This window comes from Lemur catta, chromosome 26, assembly GCF_020740605.2.
Source record: "Lemur catta isolate mLemCat1 chromosome 26, mLemCat1.pri, whole genome shotgun sequence".
Taxonomy (NCBI): domain Eukaryota; kingdom Metazoa; phylum Chordata; class Mammalia; order Primates; family Lemuridae; genus Lemur; species Lemur catta.
This window is the reverse complement of record NC_059153.1, coordinates 7916775-7928918: the sequence shown is the minus strand read 5'-3', so window position 1 is coordinate 7928918 and position 12144 is coordinate 7916775.

The window sequence follows — 12144 nt, the reverse complement described above, 5'->3', positions numbered from 1 at the left end:
AGAAAAAAAAATCTCAAGCAACCTAACTTCACACCTCAGGAACCTGGAAAAGAACAAAGTAAACCCAAAGTCAGCAGAAGGATGGGAATAATAAATATTAGAGCATAAATAAAAGAAATAGAGACTAAAAAGACAACAGAAATGATCAGTGAAACTAAGAGTTGGTTTTTTTGAGAAGATAAACAAAATTGACAAATATTTAGCTAGACTAACCAAGAGATAAAGAGAGAGGACTCAAATAAAATTTGTAAATGGAAAAGGAGATAGTACAACATACACCGCAGGAATACAAAGGATCATAAGACAGTACTATGAACTGGGCAAATTATTCTCCAACAAATTAGAAAACCTAGAAGAAATGGATGAATTCCTAGAAACAGTCAACCTTCCAAGACTAAATATGAAGAAATTGAAAATCTGAATAATGAGTAAGAAGATTGAATCAGTAATCAAACCTCCCAATAAAGAATAGTCTAAGACTAAATGGCTTCACTGGTGAATTACACCAGGCATTTAAAGAATTAGTACCAATCCTTCTCAAACTCTTCCAAAAAATTGAGGAGGATGGAACGCTTCCAAACTCATTTTACAAGGCCAACATTACCCTATTACCAAAGCCAGATACCAATGCTACAAGAAAAGAAAATTACAGGCCAATATTTCTGGTGAAGATAGATGTAACAGCCTCAAAGAATACTGACAAACCATATTCAGCACAGTAGTAGGATCATACATCATGTTCGAGTGGGATTTATCAGTGGGATGCAAGGATGGTTAACATATGCAAATCAATAAATGTGATAAACTACATTAACAGAATGAAGGATAAATTTCATAGAATCATCTCAATAGATACAGAAAAAGCATTTGACAAAATTTAACATGATGTTATGTTTTAAAAAACTCAACAAATTAGGTACAGAAGGTACCTCAACTTGAAGGCCACATATGACAAGCCCACAGCTAACATCCTACTCAATGATGAAAAGCTGAAAGCTTTTCCTCTAAGATCAAGAGTAAGACCAAGGTGCCCACTCTCACCACTTCTGTTCAACATAGTACTGGAAGTCCTAGCCAGAGCAGTTAGGCAAGAAAAGGAATAAAAGGCATCCGGATTTGAGAGGAAGAAGTTAAATTGTCTCTGTTTGCAGATTACATGATCTTATAAATAGAAAACCCTAAAGACTTCACCAAAAAACTGTTAGAATTAAAATAAATGAATTCAGTAAAGTTACAGAATACAAAATCAACAACAACAAAATCAGTTGTGTTTCTAAACACTAACGGTGAACAATATGAAAAAGAAATCAAGAAAATACCATTTACAATAGCTCAGAAAAATACTTAAGAATGTATCTAACCAAGAAGGTGAAAGACCTGTACACTGAAAACATTGATGAAAGAAATTAAAGACATAAAATGGAAAAATAGTCCTCGTGCATGGATTGGAAGAATTAGTATTATTAAAATGTCATATTACTCAGAGCCATCTACAGATTTGATGTAATCTCTATTAAAAGTCCAGTGGCATTTTCCACAAAAATAGAAAAAAACAATCGCCAAATTCATGTGGAACTACAAAAGATTCCTAATAACCAAAGCAATCTTGAGCAAGAACAAAGCCAGAGGCATCACACTTCCTGATTTCAAATTATATTTAACAATTATAGTAATTAACACAAGATGGTCCTGGCATAGAGGCAGACACATAGACCAAGGTAACAGAATAGAGAGTCCAGAAATAACCCACACATCCAATCAATTACTCTTTGATAAGGGCACCAAGAATACATAATGGGGAAAAGAAAGTCTCTTCAATAAATGGTATTGGGAAAACTGGATATCCACGTGCTAAAGAATGAAACCTTTGTCTTACACTGTATACAAAAATTAACTCAACATGGATTAAAGGCTTTAAGATCTGAAACTGTAAAATTACTAGAAGAAAATAGAGGGAAAAAACAACTCCTTGACATTGCTCTTGGCAATGATTTTTTGATGACCCCAGAAGCACAGGGAACAGAAGCAAAATAAACCAGTGGGACTACATCAAACTCAAAACCTTGTGCACAGCAAAGAAAACAATAAAAGGGAAAGGCAACCTACACAATGGAAGAAAATTTTTGCAAGCTCTATATTTGATAAGGGGTTAGTATTTAGAATATATCAAGAACTTACACAACTCAATGGCAAGAAAACAATTCAATTAAAAATGGGCAAAGGGCCTGAGTAGAAATTTTTCCAAAGAAGATGTACAAATGACCAATGGGTATATGAAAAGGTGATCAACATTGCTAATTGTTGGAGAAATGCAAATCAAAACCATAATGTAATATCATTCTTGTTAGGATGGCTCTTATCAAAAAGATAAGAGATAACAAGTATTGCCAAGGGTGTGGAGAAAAGGGAACCCTTGTACACTGTTGGTGGGAATATAAATTGGTATACTCATTGCGGAGTACATTATGGAGTTTCCTCAAAAAGTTAAAAATAGAACTATCATGCAGTCCATCAATCCCCCTTCTGAAGGAAATAACATCAGTATCTCAAAGAGAATTTTGTACCCCTATGTTCATTGCAGCATTGCTTATAAGAGCCAAGAAATGAAATCATCACAGATGTTCATCAATGGATAAATGGATGAAGAAATGTGGTGTACACACACATACACACAGAAATATTATTCAGCCATAAAAAAAGGAAAGTCTGTCATTTGTGACAACATGGATGAACCTGGAGAATACTATGCTAAGTGAAATAAACCATACACAGAAAGATAAATACCATGTGATCTCATATGTAGATTCTAAAAATGTCGAACTGATAGAAGCAGAGGGTAGAACAGCGGTTGCCAGGGACTGGGAGGTGGGGTAATGGGAGTTATTAAAGGATACAAACTTGAGTTATAAGATGAACAAGTTCTGGGGATCTAATGTACAGCGTGAGTAGTGATGTGTTAATTAATTTGATGGTGATAATCATTACACTATATATATATATTTCAATTCATAAAGAATAAAAGGAAATAAGGAAGGGGTATCTGAGGGAGACCAGGGAAAGAATCACAAGATTGAGGTTGAAGAATCCTTGCCAATGTAGTTGGGCCAGATGGGCAGCTACTGAAGGTGCTGATCCAGTCGAGGTACCAGGCTATTCATTTTATCTACAGAGCTACAAACCTAATAGGCATCTATGCCCAGAAAGATACAGTCAGTAGTTTTTTGTTTTATTTAGGACTGTGTTTCTTTTTTTTTTATTTGATGATGAGATTTAATATCTAGAGCGATAGTGAAATGTTACTGCTTCCAGGTTTTACTTGGTGTATTTATTCACTTGAAACTTTTCTAACACTTAGGGCTTCGAGGTCCTCACCCACTAAGCAAGTTCTCTTCCTCAGAGCGCTCAGAAGATGAAGAAAATGTATATAAGGCACTACTTAATTGTTGGTAATTCATCTGGTTTTCCAGAATTAATATTAAGGGGTAACACAGCACCACTTGTTTCTTATTTTGCCATAAAATACATATGTTTGTGGTCTGTTTTGTTTTTAAGATTGTGAACCAAGAGTCATTACTGGAGAGTACTAGCTTCAAACATATGCTGCAAAACTTGGAAGATAGAGGTGAGAGAATAATAAACTCTTTTTCTTGTAGAATACAATGAGATCTGATTTTGGCAGGCTGGGCTGTTACATTGGAGCAGATAAAATCACTTTATAGAGTGACTATTGTCAGGCCATGGGGTGAGCAGAGGTCCAGGTAGGTGTTCATGCAGGTTAAGAGGAGAAACGGGGGCTTCATTCAGTTCACTCGGGAACCAGAACTGCTTGTGCCAAGGAAAATACAGCCTGAGACCAGAATCCACCAGCTGTTCACACCTCCTCTCCTGTCTCAGAGGAGGGCATGGTGGGGGCACCTAAGGATTTGGTCTAGAGCTCATTCCATCCCCAAGTGTGTAAGTCACTTGCAATTTATAAGAAGTGTTCTAAAAGGTTGTCTGGACAAATTATTAAAACTTCTGAATTCATTTTCTCATAATCACAGTGCTATGAAAGTTTCCAGTCTAGTTCACAGTGTTGTCTATGATAACGGTATATAATGTGTAGAATATAACATAATGAATTAATATAACACCTCTCTACTCTTTATGGTGTTTCTTAACTGCGTGTTTTTTCTTTACATTTTAAATTATGTATCAGAAAGATTCAAATAGTTATAAATTGTTTTTCAAATAGTAACACAATAAATATCTACAAATCACCATCCACTTTGCAGATGTTTGCTTTATAATCCTTCTTTAAACTGCCCACATCTGACAAGCTCTTCTGAACGTACAGTATTTTTTCAGAACGCACAAGTGGGGAAAAAAAGTAGTGGAATCAAATACAAAATTGATTCCTAGGAATTCTTTGCATATTCTGGACATGAGTCCTTGGTTATATATGTTATAAATATCTTCTGCTTTGTGGTTTGCACTTATCTCTCTGTATTTATAATTGCTGTTTTGATAAAAGGTTTTAATTTTAGTGAATTCTAATTCATCAATCTTTCTTCTGTGGTTAGTCATGTGAAATTCTTTTCTACCAAAAAGTCATATTATCATATATTCCTTACTGTTTTAATACATAATGCTGTACATTTCTAAGTACTGCTTTAGGTGAATCCTACGTTGTAGGATATAATATATTCTACAATATATAACATTTGTTATTGTTTAGTTTGAAATATTCTTTAATATATAACATTTGTTATTTGGTTTAAAATATTTTCTATTTTTTATTTTGATTTTTTCATTGATCTAGTGTACTTAAAAGTTAATTCTCAATAATACAGGATTTCTTTAGCTAGAGAACGAAATGTCTTTCCATTGATTTGTATTGTCTGTGTGTTTTATAGAATTTTAAAGTTTTCTCCATGAAGGGCTTATGTATTGTTGATGTTAGTTCCTAGATATTTGTGATTTTGTTATGATTTTGTTACTGTTGTTTTTAAATTTGTTACTGCTAAAGCAGAGAAATGCTTTTGCCTGTTACAATCCTGCATCTGACAACCTTCTGGGCTCTTATAATAATTTCTCTGTTGATTCTCTTGGTTCTAAGTTGATGATTCTATTATTTGCAAAAAATAAGAGATTATCTCTCCCCTTCTGCTACTTAGATCTTTTGTTTTCCATTCTTCATAGCATTGGCTAGTATCTTCAGTATATGTTAAACATAGCAGTGAAAGTCTGCATTTTTTTCTTATTTTTAACTTTGTAACAAATGAATCTGAAGTCTCTCCGTTAAGTAAAATATATACTTGCTGTATATTTTTGGTATATAATCTTTACCAAGTTAAAGAAGTTCCTTTCCATTCAGAATTTGCTCTGAGTTTTTTTGAATCATAAATAGTATTGAACTTTACGAAATGTGTTTCCTGCATCAACTGAGATAATCAAATGAATTTTCTCCTTTAGTTCATTTTTTTCCTTCCAAATTTATTGAGGTATAGGTGGCAAATAAACATTGTATATATTTAAGGTATGTATTGGTGATGTTTTGATATCCATATGCATTGTTAAATGATTATAATCAAACTAACGAACATATTCATCACCTCACATAGTTATCTTTTCTGTGTGTGTCGTAATAGTTAAGATCTACTCTCCCAGCAGATTTTAAGTCCATGTACATTATTATTCACTGCAGTCATCATGCTGTGCATTAAGTCTCCAGAACTTACTCATAACTGAAAGTTTGTACCCTTTGACCAATATCTCCCATTTTCTCCACCCACTGGGCCCTAGTAACCACCCTTCTATGTTAAGTGAAGTAAGACAGACGCAGAAAGACCAACACTGCATGACTGTACTTACATGTGGAATTTTAAAAAGTCAAACGCATAGAAACAAAGAGTAGAGGGGTGGTCTTTTTTGTTTATTAATGTGGCAAGTTACACTGATAGGTATTATGTTGTCGAACCACACTTGTGTTCCTGGGATGAACCTCACTTGATCATGGTGCGTTTAAAAAAATATATACTCTTGGGTGTTTTTAGCTCATAATTTATTAATGAGCTTTACATCTACATTCATGAGGAACAGACTTAAGCTTTTCTCCTGCTATCATTGAAATCGGTGTCACAGCAGCCTGTGGAGGGAGGCTGAGCACCTCTCTCTCTGCTTTTCTGGGAAAGTTCATCTACAATAAGGTAACTGTTTCTTAGAAGTTTGGTAGAAATCACCTGTCAAATTACCTGGGAATTTTGGGGATAGGAAGTCTTTATTATAATCATCATCATCATCACCATGATTATTATTATTTGAAACAGGGTCTCACTCTGTCACCTGGGCTAGAGTGAATGGCATCATCATAGCTCACAGCAACCTCAAACTCCTAGGCTCAAGTGATCCTCCTGCCTCAGCCTCCTGGGTAGCTGGGACTGCAGGCATATGTGCCACCATGCCCAGCTAATTTTTCTATTTTTTGGAGAGACATGGGTCTAATTCTTGCTCAGGCTAGTCTCAAATTTCTGACCTCAGCCCCCCAAAGTCCTAGGATTACAGGTGTGAGCCACTGTACCCAGCCTTACTTGTGTTTTAATGTTTACCCTAGAACTTTTGATGTGCTGTGCTTCCAGAACTGAAAGCAAGCAGGGCAATTTTATTTATGGTATAGCATTTTGCCCTCATCTGCCTTCTTAGAGAGGCCCCCAGAATCAGAAAGGAGTTAGGTGCTTAGCTCCTTCATTCCATTCAGTGCTGTGAATGCCTAGTTCAGTGCCTCCCATGTAGAGGCATTCTGTATTTGCCAAGGTAACCGAGTAAGAAACTTATAAAAAACCCAACATTTAATGATGTACTTCTGCATGATTCCATATTTGAATAAGCAATTATACGTGGTCACAAATATTTGTCAATTGGTTTATAGATTTTTAAAATGCATTAATGCATACAAAAGATATTTTAGCAGTTCCCATCAGACTGAGTAATTCAATGGTAAAGAGGGTCCTTAATTTTTCATATTCTCGGCACTTGATAAACGTTGGTAGAATAAACAAAGGACTTGGCAGTGAGGAAGTGCTGTAAATATCACATAGGAGAACTTTTGGTGAAGACGCTATTCTGTTGGCCTTTATCATTCTGTGCCACACGGTGTCGCTTCAGAGCAATGTTTAAAAAAAATGCCTTCACTTAGGCGACCTGGCTGTTAACCATAGGATTGGTTCTTGTCGAGCGTTAACAATTGTTTTTGCCAGAAATATGAGTTTAAAAATGCAGTGTGAACACCAGACTGTGTTCTCTAAAACTTGTGTCTTGGAGGCCACCCCAAACAAGTTCAGAAGCTCCGCAGATTGCCAAAGTCTTCAGTTATCATGGAAATAAAGAAAGCTCTGTTCTTGTGAGAGCAAGGACACACCCCCTCTGCCAGCCACCAACAAACACACGGATTTCGCATTCTTTGGAGATGACCGTTACTATGTTTGTGTTCATTTTTGCGATGTTCTCCGTGTGTAGCTTTAACTCTTCTCTGAGAATGCTGAAAAGTGCTGGTTAAAAGAGGTATGCAGTTACCATGGAAACAGAACCTAGCCAAGGACATCACTTAGGACTTGTAGCCTTTCATGACATAGCACGGGTTCCTCTGGAGAGCCATACCTTGGGTACTGGTAAAGCACTGTACCAGCATCGCCACTTCAGAGGAGGGTTCTGTGTGTCAGACTACTTCCACGTCCATGAAGTCATCCGTCTGGATGATCCTAGTTAGTAGGGTCACAAATTCCATATAATTAATTCAAGGGCTCACCAGGTTGTTTATGCTGTGTTCCTGGATTTCTCTTTCTGGTGCATATAACTAGTATCTGTGCTGGCAGATGCCCTGCTTTACCCTGGGTAGTGTATGGATATGATATGTCCAAATTCAAGCCTGTGCTTTGGGCTTTTGCTACAAATTTGCTATAAAGGAGGAAGAAGAAGAAAATAAAATGTCCCAGAAAGGGCAGAACACTCAGCAAAGAAGGAAATGCAATGGTCACTTATCGGTGCCTAATTGAGGCTATCTGGAATCCCTTCTAAGTGGTTCCTTTGGGCCCTGACTTGGGGTATAGACACCACAGAAGATTCAGGCATGAGTGCTGTTTGCCTTGAGTCTGGAAGAGGAGGATGGAGCTGTACCTGGGTTCCTTCACTGATTTTTAAAAATCTTTTGCTCTTGAAACAATGTGACCCTATAGAAAATATCCATCCAAACCTTTCAAATAAATGAACACACCTAAATATAAGTACAGTGAGAAGAACAGGATACTAACTTGTATAAAGTACCTCTCACAGTTGAGAGTATTTCTTATGTTTTTAATTTTATTAATTTATATTTTTATTTCAAAGACGCTGGATATTGGCTCTTCCAAGTTCTGCAGAGTAGGAATGTGATCTCTAGTGAGATTTCTAGTTTATGATAATTCTATTATAGAATACAAATTAAGGTGTCTCATGAAGTTGATCATTCATATATGATCATTTATTTGCATATCTCTTATTACTAGTTTAGACCTTTTGGCTTTTGGATCTTCCTTCTCTCAATTACTATTTATTACCTCTCTTGTTTTTCTTTTTCCTTTTAATAAAAATAATCTAACTTGATATTTAAACCTAGGTTATTAATTTTTCTTAAAAAAAACACCTTTATTATATATATACCACAGAGCATGAACTATTTTAAGATTGACTGTTCTTTGATATAATTTTAACACAATTTTCCTATTCGTTTTGTCACCTTGAAGTTGGTAACTGGTATTTCCTGCTGTGGTGCAAGTTCTAAAAATTAGTATGTTTAGAGCTTTCCCCCAAAAGTAGTTCTAGTAGATCTTAAAATACCAAATTTATTAATTTCTGTTTATCTGTTTATATAGTTGGTATTTAGGTCTCTAAATTTTGTGTTGCTTCTCTACCTCTATCCTCACCAGTAAGAGAATCAGAATAAGAGAACTGAAATCAATTCTTGTCTATTTTATCGAGATCTCCTTTGGGCATGTCCAGTATCTTATTTGTAGGAGCTGGGTATTCCTTCATTTATTCAGCAAATGTTTATTGAGTGTCTACTCCATGCCAGACACTTTTCTAGGTGGCAAGGATATTGTAGGGAAGAAAACAGGCAAGATGCCTGCCCTCATTGGAGTTGACCTCCCAGTGGGGAGACAGATAATGCACAAGAAAAGTAAAACATGTAGTATGTTCTATATGAGGAAAGCTAAGAAAAAATTAAGCAGGGAAAGGGGTTTAAAAAGTTGGGAGGCTGTGTTGAAATTTTAGATTGCGTGGCCAGAGAAGTCCTTAGTGCAGATGTATGGGGAAGTGCTATAGTCAGAAGGAACCTCAGGTCCAAAGGCCTTGAGGCGAGAATATGCCTGGCATGTCCGGGGATCCACAGGGAGACCAGGGTAGCAGGAGCAGGGGGAAGAAAGGACACTTGCCTCTTTGCTGCCCACTGCCTGTTGGCCCCAGTACACAACTCCTTGTGCTTAGTAACATCCAAATATTCATTGAGTGATTTAGTGAAATTGGATTCCAGAATTTTCAAAGGGAAAATCAGTAGTGAATAGGGTGGGTATGGGAAGAAAGAAGAAGTGAGATGATGTCATAGCTGAGGGTATAGAAAGGAAGAGAGCGGTTTAGATGGGGAAGAAAAGAATTGGGTGGGTTTTGAGACGGGGATGCTCGACAGTCCATTGGGAACTTGTTTGCCACTAGCGAGAGCTCAGGCGAGAGGGAGGGTGAGAAGCTGATAGTCGAAGGCGTGGAACTGAGGAGATCCTCCAGAGAGGTGGCCTTGGGCAGGGTCACAGTGTGGGCATTGGGGGGACCTCAGGCCTTGAGGATGGAGAAGCGGTTAGTTTTATGTAATGTGTTATGTTTGTTGTTCATAAGGCATCTTCACTCCATCCTGAGAAGTTGTGCCAGAGAGCTTGAATGAGTCTGCCCTTCTCACAACCTTTGAAAACTTCACTAGAGAACTGAGAAGAAAATACAAGGTAATAGTCCTAATAGCACTAAAAGTGGAAAGCGAACTTGCCATGAATCTGAAGGACGTTCTGCTAAGTAATACAAGCCAGACAAACACTGCACAAGCTCACTTACCTGTGGAATCTAAAAAAGTTGATCTCATAGAAACAGAGTGGAAGGGCTGTTGCCAGGGGTTGGGGTAGAAGAAATGGGAGATGCTGGCCAAAGGGTACAGACTTTCAGTTACAAGATGAGTAAATTCTGGAGACCTAATGTACAGTGTGGTAACTGTGGTTAATGGTGATGTTACTGTATACTTGAGATTTGAGCTCTTCATTATTCTTACACACACACAGTTTGGTGAGGTGATGGATATGTTAATTAGCTTGCTTGTAGTAATCACTTCACAGAGTGCACATATATCATATGTATGCCTTGAACATATATAATTTTTATTTGTCAATTATACCTCCAGAAAGCTGAAAAAAAGAAAAAATTAGTTCATTAAAAGCTTAAAGTCACAAGTTCATGTCATTCATCAATGGTGTTATCCGAAGATGCTCCTGCATCTTTGGGGAGAAGTATTTGTCATAGATGTGACCACTGATTTTAATGTCTTTGTGAATTGTAGTTTGTATTTATATCTGTTCCATGTCCATTTGCTCCAATAGGACCAAAGGGACCTATGTGGAAATCAGAAGCATGGTTTGGTTTCAATGGTAGTGTTTTCACACAGCTGAACTACCGGAAAACAATGATTTGGTCATGCTAATAGATAAGGAAGAGAAAAGAGGGGACCAAGCGAGGGACTGGAGAGGAGTTGGGGACAAAGAAGGAGGTAGACTGTGGCTGGTTGGTCAGCTGAGTTGTGGCAGGTCTTGAGACACATGCATGTACAGGTTGTCCTAAAATCTTGTCTACGGGATGAACATTAGAGCCATTTTAGTCCCCTCCTTTTTCTGTCCTGTTATTTATAAATCTCTAATGACTTATTAGCACTTTCGAGAAAAGTATCTTATCCTAACCAAATTCATTTAACTAACTTGGAAGATCTTCAAAGTCCTGTCTTACTTTCTGTGATACCAAAGTAAGCCGATTTATTATGGGTATTTGTTCACAGTATTCAATATGCGTATTGGTAGCATGAATATAAATTTTCCCATTTTAGCTTGTTCTGTATTGCTAATGCCTGAAAGGTGTGTAGGGGGATGCCTTATCATAGTTCTTGAACACTGATGCTAGCTATGAATATTTACCATGTGCTGGCAGCGTCTTTTTAACACAAACCATGCACTCAACTTACATATTTATATTTAACCAAAATGTGATCATTTTGCTGTTGTGGTGGTGGTTTAGGTTAGGTACAGAAGGAGTCCACTTTATTCAAAAGATGCAAAGAAAGCACCGAATTGCATAATGAAACTTTTAAACCAGATGTACCTGTGCAGGTAAGTATTAGATTTCAAAACAAGGTGACAGATGTGTGATCACCCACCAACAGCATTTATCTCATGTACGTCACTTAGCCCTTCTAGGTTTGTGGTTCTTCATCTATATGAAGAGGGGGTGACTTAAATGTCCTCCTTAAGTCTCTTCGTGGTCTACCATTGTATGATCCTAAAACGCTATTCTTAAAGAATTTTTAATCCAATTGTAAAGACAGGGCAAGCACGGATATATATTTAAAAAATGCTGGATAAATGATGGTGTTAATATATCCATACAATGGACTGTTATTAAAAGAAATTAAATTCTAATGCATGGATGAACCCCAAAAACATTATGCTACAGGAAAGAAGCCAGACACAAAGGGACAAATATTGTATGATGCCACTTATGTGAGGTACCTAAGTAGTCAAATTCATAGAGACAGAAAGTACAATAGAGGCTGCCAGAGGTTGGGGGATGGGGGAGTTATTGTTTAATGGGGACAGAGTTTCTCTTTCGGATGATGGAAAAGTTCTGGAAATGGATATTGATGATGGTTGGAAAACACTGTGAATATAGGTAATGCCATTGAATTGTGCACTTAAAAGTGGTTAAAAGGGTAAATTTTATGTTATGTATATTTTACCCCAGTTCGGAAATGCTATACACGCAAACACACACACACACACACACACACACACACACACACACACACACACACACCCTTATGACAATATAGCA